This window comes from Amblyomma mixtum, chromosome 1, assembly GCF_055824585.1.
Source record: "Amblyomma mixtum isolate Tamu chromosome 1, ASM5582458v1, whole genome shotgun sequence".
NCBI classification, from domain to species: Eukaryota; Metazoa; Arthropoda; class Arachnida; order Ixodida; family Ixodidae; genus Amblyomma; species Amblyomma mixtum.
The window spans coordinates 174,248,925-174,261,947 of record NC_143012.1 but is presented as its reverse complement, the minus strand read 5'-3'; the positions used below and the strand labels follow the sequence as shown (position 1 = coordinate 174,261,947).

At 42.5% G+C, this 13,023-nt stretch overlaps 1 long non-coding RNA gene and 1 pseudogene across 1 annotated transcript; both read right to left on the bottom strand.

The window, feature by feature from the left end:
• Positions 1 to 1,213: 1,213 nt before the first annotated feature.
• LOC149369873 (uncharacterized) lies at positions 1,214 to 2,216 on the bottom strand. The gene is made up of 3 exons (XR_016290327.1): positions 2,093 to 2,216; positions 1,823 to 1,884; positions 1,214 to 1,266 (listed from the first exon to the last, which is right to left on the bottom strand). It is a non-coding gene; the product is annotated as an uncharacterized LOC149369873 (long non-coding RNA).
• An 8,444-nt stretch (positions 2,217 to 10,660) lies between these two features.
• Positions 10,661 to 11,462, bottom strand: LOC149369872 (uncharacterized; annotated as a pseudogene).
• Between the last annotated feature and the right edge of the window lie 1,561 nt (positions 11,463 to 13,023).

Sequence of the window (13,023 nt, the reverse complement as noted above, 5' to 3'; positions counted from 1 at the left end):
AAAAATTTAGTTGCAAATTATATAGATGACCAAACACAAATACATACAACTGGTGTGGAATTGTTCACATAACTCAATGGCAACAAATAATGATCAAGTTCTCCTAAATTCAAAAATATAGAACTGCTCAGGCGTTGCAAAATTACAAATAAATACAGCAAGTTTCAATATGTGACCAGTACTTTCACCTAATGATGCAAAACAAATAGAGTTGAAAATGAACAAATATAGAACTAGTTAAAAACTGCTAAATTACAAATAAACACAGGCGTCACTGTCACAGGAACTTTCAGTGACTAGAAGACTTGTCGCCAGAAATTTCAATAACAAGGGTACACAAAATTTGAGCAGTTCAAACTTTACACATTAAAAACCACTTCAATATGACATAGCATCAAAACTACAAACAAAGACGAATGATGTTGCTGTCACCAAAACATTCAAAGACTAGAGTGCACAAAAATTTATCCTAAAATTACTAAAGATGGTCAAACATTAATACAACTGGTGTAAAATTGTCCACGGAACTTTCAATGGCTACAAGATAATAATGAAGTTCTCCAAAATTCAGAACTAGAAAACTGTTTATGAACTGCAAAATTACAAATCCAGCAGGTCTCATTATGTGACCAGTACTTTCACTAAAAAAATGCAAAACAAATCAAGTTGAGAATGAACACACAGAGAATTAGTTAGATTGCTAAATTACAAATAAACACAGGTGTAACTGTCATGGGAACGTTCAGCGACTAGAAGACTGTTGCCAGAAATGTCCATAACCAGGATACAAAAAATTTGAGCAGTTCAAACTTTACACATTAAAAACCACTTCAATATGGCATAGCATCAAAACTACAGACGAATGATGTTGCTGTCACCAAAACATTCAAAGACTAGAGTGCACAAATATTTATCTTAAAATTACTAAAGATGGTCAAACATTAATACAACTGGTGTAAAATTGTCCACGGAACTTTCAGTGGCTACAAGATAATGATGAAGTTCTCCAAAATTCACAAACAGAAAACTGCTTATGAACTGCAGAATTACAAATAAATATACACATCTAAAAGTCACCAAAACATTCAGTCAATAGATGATACAAAACAAACTGAATTAAAATTTAAATGCAAAGTTATAAAATTGTCACTGCAACTTTGAGAGACCCGCTGAATGAGTAGAATGGAGGACACACGAGTCGAGCACACCATCGTTGGATATCGCCAGATTTTTGTGGGCTGTGCAGCTGGCTCAGAAGCTGTTACTCTGAAATACATATTAAAAAATTATGGCTGTGTCTAGCATGAAATAACAAAATAAAAAAGCCTACGCCCCTTTTAAATGAAATGCAATGCTTAACTTTTTTGAGCCATTAACTTGATTCATTACTGACTGAAAAAACTATGGAGATGAAAATGCTGAACAGACACTAGATGTGTAAGATATAAAGTTTGCAATTAAGCTTATTCATCAAAACGCACTCAAGTGTTACTAAGGTCTTCCTGCACCAGTAAATATTACTAACCAATGCTGTCAAGGTGCTCCCGCAACAGCGAGAAACAGCACTCTGGAGCCACAAAGAGAAGTTTACAGTGAGCTCCATGGTACCAGTGGCCATAAAAAAAATATTAGTTTTACTATTTATTCGGCTTAATCACAATCATTGTCAAGTAGACATCACTGCAAAACTGTGCTCACGTCCACTGAATTATCGCTTCAACGCCATAAGCCAGATTTTATTTGTGCTAATATGAAACTTTTGGCCGACAGTACCACATTCATTATACATGCAGTTGACAGCTTCGTAGCAGGAAGCACTCACCTGATTGCCCTCCCAATGTTACTGGTTCTTCCAGCTGGACACTTGTTGCATCACAATGCTGCCTGAACAAAAATGCACCAATTGAAAACTTGTTTTTAGTTCTACCCAAACCAGTGATGTAGAGAGCCATATTCATGTAAAGTAACCAACAATTTTCAAAATCTCGCTTACACCATTGGTTCATACAAAGGCACACACACACACAAATGTGATTATCATAACTGTATGTTACACTGCATCCTTAAACAGAATTATGAATGGACAAATTACCTTCTAGAAGCTGCCATCACCCTCAGTGTGCAGTTCTTCAGCCACCCTGCTGCTGCTTGCTGTATCGTATGGGAATCGGCGGAGACATAGCGTCTGTCCATTCGTATCGATTCTGGAAATAAACACTTTACTGGAAGAAAACTGTGCGGGCACGGTTGAACAGGTTATATGAAAAGCCTTAGTGGCTCATGCTACGATATGAACTCCAGTGTGACTAAATAGTAACACTGTTTTGGCAATAAGAATATAACAATCACTCATTTTATGTTAATTTTTCAAATTCAAGGTAATTGTGCAGGCCTTACTGGCATACTAATAGGAAGGAACTAGTATTCATGCACCATTTGTAAAAGCCTACCAAATACACACCTTCAATCACGCCAAAGACAAGCAGGTCCTTCAAGCTTCTTTTGCCCCGCTGTCCAAAAACGCTGAACATCCTCCCCACTTCGTCGGTGAAAACTGTGCGCAAGATGTTTGCAGTCAGCGTTCTTATGTTCTTTCCACCTATTAGTGAAAGCCTCCGTGCCTGCAACAAATATATTGAATGATATTCCACAGAGTAAAACAAAAAAAAAAACACTATTAATATATAGTTTGAGAGCATATCTTTCCATATAAATGAGTGAACCAGTTTAAATTTATATTTGAAAATTGAAAAAGCATATCTCAGATGATGGCAGCTTTCCACTGCATCTGTTATTGGTTCTGTTAACATCCCCTTAAATTATATACAGCATTTTATGGCCATGACCTAACCCCATAAAAATATTTTTCCTTCTGTAAATTTCACAAAATAACTTTCATCAACTATGATATACAGTACTGCCAGCAGCCATGTATAAGTGTAAGGATTTTTCAAAGAAAAAAAAAAGTCACTGTTGCTACCATTCTTGCAGCAGTGCAGCTGTCAATCAGTGTGAGCTCTGATGAGCCTCAGAGGGTGACGAATTGGTTCTTGCACTGCACTGCTTGGTCCAGTGGTGCCACCAACATACCACTTCATACCACTTCAGCCCTTTGTTGTCCTTTGCTTTTCAAAGTTTTCCTTCTCATGAACACTTTCCAGCCGTGGCATGCATGCCAAGGATACTGAGCTTTGTTAGTTCAATCCAGATTGCGAGAACTGGCTTAATATGAATTGTGAAACTCTGCGTTTCTCACTATGAAGTTATAAATCCAGCCCTTACATGACACATTGGGTAATGCATTACAATAGCAAATGTATTTTGTGCATTCCAAAAGCTCTCACTCAGTCAGCCATAGAAAGTGTCACGTTCGCTTACCAAGCTGATTCTTGTTGCCTTGTCATTAGCAATCTGGGACTCCAGATCATTTACATCATCTTCGTTTTTTAGAGGCAACTCTAAACGAAGGCCTTCACTGTTGTCATCTTTTGTGTTTGTAAGCAATTTGAGGATCTTTTCGTTGAATCCGCCCATCATAAGAATTTAGTGAGCATGTGAATGTAAGGTAACCCTGACTAGAGAGCATGAGCTGTACCTACCTTTAGAACAACTTTCACTGCTTGGCCTTTCAGCCATGGTTTCTTCAAAGCCTGAAGCATAGTGGGCACGTGTTTTTGGGCTGGGGGTACTTTTCTTTGCAAACACCATGGGACCATGCACAGGGGCACATCTTTTGGGGCTGCAAACCATGACAATGTGCAAAAATCAGGAAATCAGCAATCCAGTTCTGCTAGTTAGCAATAAATACAAAAAATTGCAAAAATGCATTTTCTTTCAAATGACCAGAGCATCAAAACTTAAGCAATGTGATCATCATAAAGAGATTCACCTTGGCGGCTTGCAAGGCATTCCTTCAAGCTCACTTTCATCTTCTTCACTGCTTGACAAAACTCTGAGAACTTTTCGTCGCTTGCCACGTCCTCTGTCTGAAAGGTGAGAACTATTTGCTTAGGCAGCCATGAGGTGCACGAGAAGGGGTTTGAATATTAAATTAACAATGCTTAAAAGATGCTGCCACTAAGATTTACACCAACCATCAATACCTAATAACAAACAATAACCCACAGCATGGGAGTAAACATTCCAGCCTTTCTTGAAAACTACAACTGACAAATTATAGGTGTAACCCTTAAAAACAAAGATAAAACAAGATATTTCTAGCATTACCATCTTGTAAAGTATTCCATTTCTTTCAAGCAAGCATTATACAGTTCTTTAGAGGCACAAACACTTACATTCTCTCAACGCTTTGAAGACCTAAAATACCATCTGGTGTTATTGTTACCATAATCTGTGCTTAAACACACATTAATATAAAAGACAAAATGTCTGATGCAGTGCTTAAAGAACACACTGCATATAATTTTTTAATCCTACCTTCATCTGCAGATGTTTGAATATCATCAGTGGCTTCAGCCCGAGCCAGGAGTGCACGCGCAGTCTTGTATGAAGCTAGAATACAGACAAAAACATTGCTTGCTTAATTAGCCGGCATTACACAAAGTACAAAGTTCTGCTCTAACTTAAACTATGGTGCTGTTTCATTGAATCAGCCTCTGCAAGGTGCTGTCATTGCCCATCAATAGTTGTTTCTAATGCCTTAACTGATACTTATGGTAATTATGGCTTAGACCAACCCCATTACAGTTCAGAGTCAATGCCACTAAGCCACAGCAGCAGTCCTGTTAGGAAGCTGTTGGATGCAGTTGCAAACTAATAAGTGAAGGTCGACCATCTTGTTTCAATGGCCATTTTAATCTGGGAGACCAATCCAAAAATTTCATCAAGACAGTGTTACGTGAACTCTGGCCTCTTTTCAATCATTTTCCCTTAGAATAACATCACTTGTGTTGCAGTCACATCAACAACAGTGGGAATGCAAATGAGCAGGTTAGAAAAAAAATGGGACGCAAGCAACTTACACTCTAGACGAAGGACAATAATCTTGTGGCGAGAATATGATGCATCCGGAGTCTGCATGCGCTCAGCAGCTTTGCTTATGGTTTTGGAGTTTGCATGGCTAGGCCACAAGCAGTCCTCTCCATCAACCCAGTTTGTGGGTACAACAGCAACTGTGTCATCACTGGCAAATCGCACCACTGCATACATCTGTTGATGAAAGTCGTTAGTGCCACCCACAGGCTTTCACTTAGGATCATGCTTTTGGGAGCATTAACATCAAAGTATAGTTTCTGAACATGCATTAAAAAACATTTCACTTTGTTTTACAATATGTACAGAACATAAGGGTTCACTCTTCAAATACACGAGGTCCATCCAGAGCACACAGAGTATTGGGTGAAGCTAAAACATGGCACCTTGTAAACTTAAACTGAAATCTAAACATATTGTATTGCACAGATTATGAAAAATTAATAGTATCTATTGTAAAAAATCAAACAAGTTGTCCAACACACGTTGCAACAGTGATATCTCATAATGGTACTACAGTCCAAAAGCTAAAAATGGGTTTCTGAATGAAGAAGTGGTAGCACAACATAAGTATTAGGCCCGCTCTGATGGGGAAAAAGGACACATTTGCACTTTACGTCAGTTAGGTGCCACGCCATAACATGAGATAGGTTCTGAACGACAAGGATGCCCAGTTCAGAAGAAATAATAGGCCTTGAAAACATAGGATCTGAGGACTGAAACTTTTGGCCTATTACAACTTCTTGACCATCACTGTCAAATGCAAAGTTAGAGGCAAGTACTACACTGCTGTCCGAAAGCATACAACAATTGTCACCAAAGCTGCCTTTTAGAGTGAACGTTTCAAATACTGCAGCACGATGTTGAGGACCTTTGAATGTTGGCAGCAGTGGGCCATCAGCATGTGGTTCCTTTAAGACCACACCAGAAAAGGACGCAGTTCCTGTTGCTGCAAAGAGTTCACCATTGCTCATATTTTCGTGAATTCGATTAGCAACTTCCTCAAGGGGTTTTTTTCCACTTCGGACTAGCCTTTTCAAACTATGAAGAAAACTTTCTCCAGCAAAAGCACTGTATGTGTCTAGGCAACCATGCAACAGGACATCATCTGCCAGATGAATCAGCCCATGAACGTTATAGCTCATGTGACGGTGGCCATACAATCTGTGCACATAATTTACAAAGTAGCACAATAAGTCTTTTGCAAATCTGTTCAGGGAGATGCGTAAAGAAGGGCTTGCCAATATTCGTACAGCAACATGGAGAACAATAAAATGCTCATAACTCTTACGAGGTAAAACAAGCTTCAGAACAATGGGGCCTGCATAGAGAAGAAAAGTACGCAACTCAGTTGCTTTCCAGCGATCAAGGTGTTTTAAAGACCGCAGTGGGCGAGCAAACTCCAGGCACCAGCAACTTTTCAGAGCCAGCAAGGACTCTGAAAGCTGTGCAACAGCAGAAGCTGACAGGCGATGGGGCAGCTCACCTCTTACCCACAACAACAGCAACTTTTTGGTGACTCCTATGCATACCAGGTGCATATAGTCCAAAGGAAAAGTTGAGATTAATCCAATGGGAAGCTTCTCAAGGACAGTGCTGCCAACATGGTGCTCTTTCTGAGTTTTGCGAGCAAAGTCGTCATCTGTGCGAAGGGGTGCATTTGTGCTAGCAAAAACAACCCTCTGATCTACAAATTCTCCTTTTTCAGTGCACTTAGTGCAGCTGAAATAACCAGAGTGAGTCTTCACACCTAGCACAAAGGCTCGCGCAGGGGCATCGCATACAAAAGCTCTAATTTCTATCGTGAATTTTCTTCCCTTTACACAAAGTCCATTCTGATACAGACTGCACATTTCATCAACAAATGGAGTCAGAAAGGTGTCTGCTGACTCTGGCTTTGACTCACCGTGGTAGCAGCCAACAACAAATACGTTGTTGTTTGAAACTCCCTCTGCACGACATAAGATAGGCCAGAACTGACTCGTAGAGCTTTTTGTTAAAGGAATTCCATCAATGAAAAATGTAAGCTTGAGACATGATGGTGCCGCTGAAATGTCCACAAGTGCCTTAAGCAGAGTCGTCAGACTGGTTTCTACTCCTATATGTACATAACTCCCTGGTGACACAGAAATAATATTATGTTTCCTGGGTGTTCCGAGCAACGCCCTGGCATCCAAAGGCAAACTAGCAAAGCATGGACAACAGTCGTGCGTTTTCAGTTTCTTTAAGAGGTCACTGACAGCCTTGTGTCCCACCCCATTTCGTACTGCCCACCTTGACAAAAAGTCCTTCATGCTTTCGTGACCTTTCTCATCTGAGCAGACAACACCAGAACTGCCAGGACAATCTTCACTGTGAACAATGTCAGGCACGGCAGGCACTTCTGTTTCGCATATCTCCAGACAATCGGAACTGGAACTGTCTCCTCGTTCTTGATTAACTGTGGATGGGTCACTTGACACAGAAAACACATTCGCACTGATAGCTTGGGACTGTGAACATCTCGGCACCGACCCTTGCTGGGAAAGGTTCGCCGAAACCGACTCCTCGAACGACGGTTCGGCCATCGAACGTAGGCGCCGACGCTTCTGCCAGCGAGACAGTTCATCGAAGCCTTTAGTGCGCCTCGAAGACATAAGAAAAAGTTGAAAACTCTACCTTTTGCACTCACAGTCTTGACGTGCCACCGCGAACAAAAGCACAGCGAACCTTCCAACGGAGCCAACGGCCATGCTTCGCTCGCTTCTCGACAGATTTTGGCGGGAAGCATGGGGTCGCTCGCAGCGCCGCCAGCGCCGGCTCTACATATGTTTTCAATGCCATCCGTTTATTAAAACGCACATGCTCAAAATTTTGTGTAGCAAAATTTTTACTTCTAAAAATATAATAACAAGATTTACTTATTATCTTTATGCAGCTATATACTTCAAGAGCAATAAACGTAGGTATGATGGCGCTCCTGCAATTTTTGAAAAGATGGCGGGAAAACGTGTGACTCTCGCACTACGCAAAGTACGCATAGAAAGCATCAGCGTTTCTATATAAGCGCAAGCCGCACGTCACAATTGCCTTCATTTACCCTTCCCTGCAAGATTTCTTAAGCGCCACGTACATTCGTGATCCACGTTTCTTTTTTTTTTTAGTATTGCTTGACGCTTGCAGCACACCACATTAGTAAAGTAAGGATGTCCATATTTCACGCTTAATGTCTGGAAGAAAATTTTTTAGAATATTATGTGTCATGCAGTCATATAATATACATTGTCTAAGATACGTCCTTAATCAAACGTCTACAAGGCATCAAACTTGAGATGGCCTCTAGACGTCTATTCTGTGGCTGGAAGAAGCCATAGTCGAGTTGAGATGGGTCAAGATGAGTCAAGCTGTCTAGTAGCCGACATTGGTTTCCTGGGTGGGCTCAAAGTAATAGTTTAAAACTTGGCCTTAATAAAATCAAAGCTGTCCTATTTCACTCCTGTCACAGGCATACTGAGTTACTATCCCAACGTGATACATGAGATGAAGTGGAAGAAATGGGTCGACACACAGCCCTCCTGCGGCCATACAAAATGGTTGTGCTATGTCCTTTGTTCTGAGTGGTGGAGACCGGCATGTTAATACAGGCTTTGCCTTCGCGTCCACTGCAGCCTTGCAAGAAATGAGCAACACCAATTCCGGCTTAATCTACTGCACACAGTATAATGGAGCCTGTTCACATCCCTTTTTTTTCCTTTAGAATATTATTAGTAGACAGGAAATGAATTCAGGGCCATATTATTCTCACGATGATGACATTCTGATGATGCTGCTACAATTGCTAGTTGCAGTAGTTGAAACAATTATGCAAGCTTCTGGAGTCGCATCCACACAGTCTGCTGACATCATGGGAAGGAAAAATTCTAGCTGTGGACAGCGGTCTCCCAACACCAGGTGTCCAAGCTGTCGGCGATCTTCAGGAGTCAGCTCCGGGCTATTCGGGAAAAAGCCATCGGAGGCTTTCTGCATAGCAGCCTGGTGCTTGCAAAAAGCACCTTGGTTGCCTATCCAGCAGATGCCAATGTCGGCGTCCACTTCGTAGGAGCCTGTGCTGGAAGAACAAGGCATACTATACAAAGTGCCATCTCATCGACTTGGCAAAATCACTGGGCAGCTTCTGCAGCAGGTGCTGGAATACAACACGGTGAGAGAGGCATCTCGATTGTGAGCATGCCTTAGCAGCCGTGCCTCAAAGTAGCTCTCCCATGTTGTGATGGTGAAGTCCACTAGGGCTAATGCATTGTATGCCTTTGTGCTGTGTGCTTGCTTTTCGTCACAGTTGCTATGATTACATGAAATTTTGTGAAAGTTGGTTTCTTTTTCGCGAAAAAGTCTGTTGCTTCGTTCTGCCCTTTTTTGAGAGAGCAATCAAGTTTTGAAAGGGGGGGAGCCATAAAAAATTTAGTCTCTTCGGTCATGGCGCCAGCCACCCACCATGGAGTCCAACAAGGGGACGCGACAGGAACTTGAAAGCAAGTCTTGCCCTCGCCAGCTCTACACCTTCACTATAACCAAATATAACGCAACTCAGGGTAACGCAAAGAGGAAAAAAACGAAGAAGAGAGGAGGATACAGGAAAGTTGTAAGAAAGTGAAAGATAGAGGGGAGGACAGGAAAAGGCGACTGCCGATTTCCTCCGGTTCGGTCAGGCCGGAGGTGTCGTCTGCAGGAAGCTGGGGCCAAAGTGGTGTGTTGCCTCCGCCGAGGGGCCTTAAGGGTCCAAACGCTCGGCATCGGCTCAACCACCAGGATCCCCTTTTCCCCGGACACGGTGATGCCACGCACGGCTAAGCGCGGATGCTCGGGTGGTGACGCATTGCTCACCATCATCCCCCTGCGGGGATGTCCCTGCAGATGTTCGGGATACCTTGTGGTGTCGCCACTCACCGTCTGCATGCTGCAGACGCGCCCCTGCGGAGACAGGGCCATATTATTCTCACGATCATGACATTCTGATGGTCATAAACCTAAAAAAATTGATATGCTGCTACAATTGCTCATTACAGTAGTTGAGAGGATTAATACTGAACTGTACCTGAGGCTTCTCATTCCACTCTGGAAGTGGCCCTGGTGGAGATTTCGGCAGCTGGCACACATCTTCCATTGCCGTATTGCTGCATGTGGACGTGCAAGCTTCTGGAATCGCATCCACACAGTCTGCTGACATCATGGGAAGGAAAAATTCTAGCTGCGGGCAGCGGTCTCCCAACGCCAGGTGTCCAAGCTGTCGGCGATCTTCAGGAGTCAGCTTTGGGCTATTTGGGAAAAGTAGTAGTAGTTGTGGTTTTTATTTTGCATTGAATATGGTAGGTAAAAGAATTTTTGCTATCCCGGCATCTGCTATCGCCGCTAGAAGCACCTGAGCTGGGGCAGCGGAAATAAAGGATAGCAGGCAGTGAGTAGAAGTGAAAAGAAAGAGGTGAGGGGATAGTAGAAAGGACAGGGGAAGGGGTACACTGAGAATAAATCTATTTACATATAAACATGATAAATATATACAGGTCACACGCACGTGAAGGTCTGGTAGAAAAACACATGCGCACGACGCAACACACAAAACAGCTGGAGTGGGGGCGTCCAGCTGTTCATCGTCCAAGGTAGCACACGCGGAGTGTTCGGTCACTGCACGTAACTACCTGGCAGAAAACAGGTAGGACGTCAAGCCCATCTGTTCGAGGAATGCACAGAGGCTCACGGGTGCGCGCACTGCCCTGTGGCCACAATAGTGTAGTAAGAGCGTCTCGAAGAATGCCCAGCGCCCTGTAGGCCGCAAGCATGTCGCGACGCGGTGCCATGAAGGAGATGGGAAAAAGCCATCGAAGGCTTTCTGCATAGCAGCCTGGTGCTTGCAAAAAGCACCTTGGCTGCCTATCCAGCAGCTGCCAATGTCGGCGTCCACTTCGTAGGAGCTTGTGCCGGAAGAACAAGGCACACTATAAGAAAGTGCCATCTCATCGACTTGGCAAAATCACTGGGCAGCTTCTGCAGCAGGTGCTGGAATGCAACACGGTGAGAGGCATCTCAATTGTGAGCATGCCTTAGCAACCATGCCTCAAAGTAGCTCTCCCATGTTGTGGTGGTGAAGTCCACTAGGGCTACTGCATTGTATGCCTTTGTGCGGCACAGAACACAATGTCTTTCAGAATGCGGATGGACGCCTCGGAATAGTTGTTTGTATTGTGCCCCCTAGTCATTGTGCCTGCACGGTGAAGGAGCACCCATTCTTGCTCATTATTAAGAAAGGTATTGACCTTCTTCACAAAAGCTTCATGCTTCAAAAAGCGGAGTTCTTCCTTGGCTTTCTGGAGCTGCTCTACTGTTTTTGCATACAGAATCTGAAACCGGAACACAAAGTATATGATGAACTCACTTGTGAATAAAAGGTCTTTACCCCAAACAGGGCTAGACTGATCAGACGAGCAATTTCCTGTCATAGGAACACACTTAATGCTTAAAGGCTCAATGGGTGTGGGCAAGAAAAAAGGAAAATAATAGTGCCCAGTCTACACTGCCTAAGCCACAGTGTGTTCTTGAGCTGTATCCGACTAGTTTGTTACAAAAGCCCAGTGTGGCAAGCACCCCTCAAGGAAGTCCTTAATGGCAATGACTGATTGTTACATCACTCAATTTACAGAGAGGCGGTGAGAGGCAACACTGCATTTTTTTACAGGAGCATTTTCTTTCCTTACAGGTTCTTCCTCACATAATTCTCATCTGTTCTCTTAAGTTTGCTGCATTACTAGCTGGGCCTTTTCAGTTCGTCATTATGAAGCTTTCCAGAAGGTTTAAATGGGCAGAGAATGCAACAGAAATGGTGTTGCTTTGAGTGTTATTATGGTCTAGATTTTATAAAATAATGAAAGATATTCATTGTTTTAGTCATCTGTATTTTGCGTTGTAGTCTCTATCAACTTCAATTTGTGCACAAAAGCTTTTCACGTCCTACTCGTCCTTGTTCTGTCCACGCGCTATTTTTGTTGACACATATTACCACCTTAATAACTCTGATATGGTTTTAACAAACTTTTTTTTACCGTGGGCTAAGGCAGTGGCTCCACATGTCCCTGCATTGCCTGCGTGGAGCTGCAATGGCAGATATCAAGGATAAACATGCAGCAGCATGATAACAGACTGTGCAAAGGCACCATGAATATTTTCCCTAAATCCTAGCTGTGTTCCTGATTGTGAGGGTTTATGCTAAATGTTCTTTGTTTTCACTAATGGCAACAGTTTAAACAAGACCGCTTTAAAAAGACTGCTTTCAAAGCTCTGCTCCCGCTGAACTTTTGGGCCTAAGTTGGCCAGCTGCTCAATCTTCAGTTCTTTTATCATGTTTATTTCCATGTTGCCTTGGCCCATACCATGCGGTATAGGCCATAGTACCTAAAAAGCCTCCTTTTTGTCACTAACCTTTCACCACCATCATCAACAGCATGGAAAGAGCTGAAAAGAAATTAACGTACATATTTTACACCGGGATAAACAGAATGAGCTTTTCAAATAACCAAGTGTAGTTGGTTGTGAAATTTGTTTGCGCAAAATTATGTTTTTTGGTAGGACTCTGGGAAAACAAACTATGTAGTTCAACTTTTTATGATCCACTCTCATGAAAGCAAATACAGCTGCTTGTTTACACGCAGCACTGAGCACTGCACTGAGGCACAGATAAGAAGAGGGTGACTTGACATTGACTGCCTTAGCAAAAGAAATCCTAGCGTTCAGCTTAAAGTTGCTAGCCGTATAGATATGCAACAAGAATACTGCTAGAGGCACTAAGCATATATAGTTTGATAACACTAAACTAGCCTTTCTGCTGTCCTGCTTAGACTACCTCAGCAATCACTTTTATGCTATGGGGCGCCGGCTTTTGTTCAATGGAGTGCTGTTCAACTACCATATTTTTGGACTTGTAAGTCACATTATGCTTGCTCTGGCTCTGTTCTCCTTTTCACATGTATTTCTACATCAGGTGTTGCAAAAGTTTTTATTATACAA